This window comes from Tachypleus tridentatus, chromosome 4, assembly GCF_004210375.1.
Source record: "Tachypleus tridentatus isolate NWPU-2018 chromosome 4, ASM421037v1, whole genome shotgun sequence".
Classification (NCBI taxonomy): Eukaryota; Metazoa; Arthropoda; class Merostomata; order Xiphosura; family Limulidae; genus Tachypleus; species Tachypleus tridentatus.
In genome coordinates this window covers 9,966,045-9,972,468 of record NC_134828.1, presented here as the reverse complement: position 1 = coordinate 9,972,468, position 6,424 = coordinate 9,966,045, and positions in this window count along the sequence as shown.

The following is a 6,424-nucleotide window of genomic DNA, read 5'->3' as shown; positions in this document are numbered from 1 at the left end:
TGTGATTTTCAAATTAATTAACAAAAGTATAAAGAACAAGGCTTGTTATTGATAACAAACGCCTTTAAGCATTCTCTTTAGTATGTTTAAATGTGGGCTTACCATACGTCCCGGTTTAAGGGGTCTGTCCCGATGCCCCGTGCGGTTTACTAATTTCTCCCGGTTGACACTGAACTGTCTCGGAACGTCCCGACTTTTGATGAAAAGGCATAATTCCAAAAAGGATAAACGGAAAAGGTTAAAATCTGTATAGAGTCCTGACTTGGTGTTGACAAAAAAATAATTTTTAAGTTTTCATTTTATTAGTTGATCGATAGAGGGAGCCACAGTGCTATAGCATGCAAATTTTCAAAGGTATTGCATCCGAAGAAATTCACAGACAGCTGATACTGTACCTGTACAAGTATAATGATTCATCAGTGAGATGCTATTGGTGGTACGCGCGTAACGGCAGCTGCACAAGCAACGAGCGGCAGCATATGCAAAGCTTTCTTTGAACAAGTTTTTGTGTTTTGCGATTGTTTTATTTATTATATTAGTCATACGGTGCATGATGAATTATTTTCGTTCTTTTGTTTTAGAAATTATTCCTAGTCATAATGTCCAAAGTTGGTAAAAGAAAGTGCACATTCAACAATGAATTATAAAAAGAATATCCATTCTTGAAACAAAATTTGTGGTAAGGAGGACAGAGTTAAATGCTTGAAGTGTTCATCTGAGTTCTTTGTTTCACATGGTGGCCGCTCAGACATAAGACCATTTAAAAAGTGCTAAACATGCAGCTAGTCTTTCACTAGCTGCTCAAAGTTCAAGAGATGATGTGTTCTTAAAAAAAAACTGTGCCTGAAGAGAATGGCTTGTTAATAGCTGCCAAAGAAGCAGCCTTTACTTATCACAGTGCTGTCAATAACATAAGCATTAAAACAGCTGATTGCTCTTCAAAAACTGATAGCAAAGTTATTTGAACCAAAGTTCAGTTCTTCCAGAACAAAGAATGAGGCTATTATTTTGAATGTAATTGTTCCTTTAACAGCAGAGGAATTGAAGAGAGACTTAATGGAGGTCCAGTTTGTTTCACTTACAGCAGATGCTTCATACCAAAATTATATCTGTCATAGTGCGATATTTTTTGCCAGAGGAAGGAGTGAAAGTAAAACTTTTAGTCTCCCAGTCGGTTCCTGGAGTGACATCAGACATTTTGACGAATTGCTTGGTGTCCACTTTTAAAAGTCATGATGATTTATCAAAAAGTGTTGATTATTGTGGTGACAACTGCAATACAAATTTTGGAAGTGTAAAGAGGAAAGGAAAAAACAATGTGTATAGTCGATTGAAGAAGGAACTTGGCAGAAATATTGTGGGTGTTGGTTGTGGTGCTCATTATTGTACGTAACTGTGTCCAGACTGCAGTTGATGTCCTTCCTATTGAAGTGGAAAGCTTGGTGGTCAAAATTTACAAGTATTTCTATATTAATACTGTGCATGTTATACACCTGAAGGAATATTGCGAGTTTGTAGAAATTGAGCACAAGAAGGTTCTCCAGTATAGAAATACACAATTTCTGTCTTTGTTACCAGCTGTTTAAAGAATTCTCCAGATTTATGAAGGTCTGAGGTCATATTTTTGTTCACAAGAACAGTGCCCATTGTTGATAAAATGTGGAGAAATGTATCTATGGTTTGTTCATGGACAACCAGGCTTGTTGAACAAAGTGATTTTAGCCATGGAGAAAACAAAAGCAACTCAAGTGATATTGTTGCAGAACTTAATAAGTTGAAAGCCAACCTGAAAGAAAGACGAGATAATAATTTTATTCAACTTGGTGTAAAAAAATAGTGTGCTGGAGGAAGAGGGAGGATGTTAGGTAGACTTGATGATTAGGAAGGAAACATACTCAGTGTGCTGGAGGAAGAGGGAGGATGTCAGGTAGACTTGATGATTAGGAAGGAAACATACTCAGTGTGCTAGAGGAAGAGGGGGATGTCAGGTAGACTTGATGATTAGGAAGGAAACATACTCAGTGTGCTAGAGGAAGAGGGAGGATGTCAGGTAGACTTGATGATTAGGAAGGAAACATACTCAGTGTGCTAGAGGAAGAGGGAGGATGCCAGGTAGACTTGATGAGAAGGAAAGAATTTACCAGTTTTTATGATTGCTGCCTGTCTTTTACTGAGCTGTGGAAAAACAGTTTTGGTGGTGGGGAATACTTTGTTTAGATAAAAAACAGTTTTCGTGTGGGCTGACATAGAAGCAGCTGCTGAATAAAATAATGAAACACTTGGAAATGTTACAATCAATGTTGATGATTTGTTTGATGAAGTTGTTCTTGTTAAATCATCAAAATGTGAGGAGTGGAAACACGTTGTGAAGAAAAATGGGAAGAACTTTCCAACCACTTCAAAGATCAAAGTATTTCTGTACCTTATCTCAGACAAGTTATGGAGTACATTGTTTTGTTTACCAAACAGTTCTGCCTCTGTTGAAAGAGTAGTTTCAGTGATGAATAACATTTGGTCCCAAAAAAAAAAGGCCTAATGAATGAATCAACAGTAAAATGACTGTTGTATTGTAAATTCAATATTGACTTGAGTTGCAGTGAGTTCTTTGAAAAAATAAAAATAAAGATTTTTTTTGAAGAAAGTTCATTGAAGTGAAAAATATGAATGGTCATAAAAAATTGTTCAGTTAAAATTAATGAAATGTTGATGTTCCTTGTCTTACTGAATTTAAGTTAATGTTAGCGATATAAAGTTTTTTTTTTTTTTGGCAGAATTAAATCTCAACGGGAGTTAGGTTATGAAAGCACTTTATATTACCAGTGTCGGTACCTATAATAAAAATTGAAAACTGTCCTGGTTTGAGGCTTAGAAATTATGGTTAGCCTATTAAAAAATCAAATTAAAGAACACGAAGCTATTTATTGTAACACGAGTATGTACGTGATACGTAAATATAGTGATATTATTACATGGAAAATATGTCTTCAGGGTAATGTGTAGAAACTATTGAGTGTTTAAATTATAGTATGTCAATAATTTGTGATTATATACACGGACACAATTTTTCAATAATTATTACTTGTTATATTTGTTAATATATTTTATTTCATACATTAATAGGCGTGTTTCACAATAGTGACGTGTTGGTAGAGACCAAGCACACGATATTAGGGACGGTGTGACTGTTGAACATTGGAGGCTGAAACCAATAGTTGGGTGATGGAGAGTACAGTTTCAGAAATAACGAGACGTATCAAGATACGAAATACAGAAATTCATAAACTGCTTGTTTATTGTGTTGATTGATTTTTCCAAAACAATGGTATCTCTATCGTTGAATATCTTCATCAGGATAAGGGCAGAGCGTGCCATTTTGGAATTCATATTTTGCATCTGTTACCGACCTTCCTCCCCCCTTAAAAAATACTGCGCTCCAATTATATAATTACAGTCGCAACAGCTCAGCTGCCTTTCAATGAAATTGTTATCTGAGAATTAGGGCGGCTTACGCAGATAACCTTGGAGTACGTTGGGGCAGAATACGGTAAATATGAAGATACATATTAATCCAGCAAAACTTTGTATTTTGACAGTTTTTTTTAACAGGTTGTCCCTAATAAACACAGGATTTTCTCTTTGTTCAAACGTCCTCTAGTGTACAGCAGTTTACATTATGGGAATTATAATGATTTATTTAGGAAACGTCATATAAAATTCACCCATGATGTATTTATTTAATAATTTTGTTAGTGATTATATAAAATAAGGATGGTGAAGTAAAAAAACAAACAATTCTGCCAGTACTTGAAAACTGTTTCAAATTATATACTGCAGAATAAAGCTTAAGCATGTCGTATATAGTCAGATTGGTTTGAAAACAGGTGCTTTCTACTGTCTTGTTTGTGACGTTTGGTCACGTGCGCGTGGTTCCGTGACGTGCTTAAACTCTCAGAAAATTATATAATGGAGAAGTGCACTTGCCCAATAACACTACGGTAGAGTGGTGTAGAACCACTTATAGAGTGTACGTGAGATACTTTTAGTAATGTAAAATAAACAACAACAAACTTGATACATACAATAATATTTTTTTTTTAAAAATATATATAAGGTCGACAAGTTCGCAGAATGAATAGGTATCTTCACTTCCCAAGTCATAACTAACAGTCTGGTCTGAATGAATGAAGAAAGTGACAGTCATCCACCCCTTCATTCGTTAGTTCATCGGCATGTCTGCGGACTTATAACACTGAAAACCAGGTTTCTATATTCGTGGTGGGCGCAGCACAGCTAGCCCACTATGTAGCTTTCTGTGGTTAAATACAAACAAAGAAACTGCCAAACATAATACAAAGCTACATTTATCAAATAAAATTGATTGAGAAAATGAGAGATGTAACCTGACATAATCGTATTATCTTCACGGTACTGTAAGCGTGTAACTGTTGTAGATGTCATTACCTACGTGATTATTGTTGCTGGGAAAGGAACCAGCCAGCTGACAATGAAGGTGGATAACCTTCGCCCAAGTAACACTGACACGTCATCTTGGTTGGATGACTATCAGCCTACCTTTGTTCTGAGGCAGTGAGGTAAGATCGTACTGTGATGCTAACAACTAAGTTAGGCCAGAAGAATATCTTATCTTCATAGGATGGGTAAGTGAGAGCATTGAACGTTTGAAGTTTCGCATGATTAAGTGATATCGATTAGATTATTTCTACATCGGTCGCCCGGCATGGCCAGATGGTTAAGGCGCTCGACTCGTAATCTGAGGGTCACCGGTGCGAATCCCACTCTCACCAAACACGCTCACCCTTTCAGCCATGGGGGCGTTATAATGTTTCCATCAATCTCACTATTCGTTAGTAAATGTGTAGCCGCAATGTTGGCGGTTGGTAGCTACACAGTTAAATTAGAGACGGCTAGCGCAGATAACCCTCGAGTGGCTTTGCGAGAACTTCAAAACAATGAGCAGTAATTTGTGGCTTACATACAATGCTGAATTACAGACACTTGAGGCTTTGTGCATTAGGGGGATTTTGTCACTCCTTTCTTAACCTAGACAGAGTATACGATATTTGTAAATTAATTTCTCGATAGAAGTATTTTATATTCTTACTCTAGTAATTTAATTTCAAACATAATTAATTAAAAAGTTTTTATGCTCTATTTCGTTGAACTAGTAGATACACTGAGAAAGCTTTGTGGTCATTATTTTGTTCCTGAGAATATATTTTCCTGTCAAATTATACCTGCTTTAAAGCTAAGGAAATTTTCTTCTCTGTCAAGACATCAGGTAGGATTATTTTAATTTTACAGAATACAGAGGGTGGCGACAGTATTTTGCTGATGACTCAATTCTTCAGCATTTATTAAAAAAAAAAACTGTCTCAACTTAGGCTATATTTATTAGATAAAAGTTTATCTCGACCAAGAATATTATTATCAAAATATTGTTACCAAGCGCAACAAAAATAACAGTGACGTCATTTTGAAAAAAGTTAAAGATAAATCTTTGTTAGTTTTTCTGTTTTTACTAGTTATTTTACAGTAATCATTCAGAGTGTCTGACAGTCAGTGGTGGAAAATGATGTTTGTTTGTTTTTTAATTTCGCACAAAGCTACTCGAGGGCTATCTATGCTAGTCGTCCCTAATTTAGCAGTGTAAGATCTAGTCAGCTAGCCATCACCACCCACCGCCAACTATTGGGCTACTCTTTTACCAACGAATAGTGGGATTGACCGTAACATTATAACTCCCCCACGGCTGAAAGAGCGAGCATGTTTGACGCGACGGGGATGCGAACCAGCGACCCTCAGATTACGAGTCCCACGCCTTAACACGCTTGACCGTGCCGGGCCTCTGGCAAATTGAAATACAATTATGAGACAAAAACGTATGAATTTATTTTACAAAACTTTTTCTCGAAATAACATTTCGGAAATTTCAAAACATAAAAATAATCGAAAACTAAATTGAATAATAAGAATTTTCTAAAAGTCAAAACTACCAACATGCTATTTAGTAATTCTGTTATAAGTTCCGTGGAGTTTGATCAAGTATTTCCACTGAAAAATTAAAAAAATAAATAAATAATAGAATATCAATAATACCCCTCTATCCTGAAAAGGATTTTAATATAACCAGTCAAAGTATTCTGTGTGTGAATTCAAGTAGAGAACCTCGAACTCTTTCACAAATTATGAATTCTCAGATTGATTTTGGTTAACATTTTAAAAGTTGTTTACTTAAAAAATACAAGGGCACTTGACGTTGAAAATAGAACTTACTTAGGCCTAACTTTACAAACAAAGATGGACGAATCGAAAAGTACTGAGTACAAACTTTGTTTGCGAAAGGTGACATTTTAGAAGTTTTGTTTTTGATCATCACAAAGAAATGTTTACGGTTATACACCGC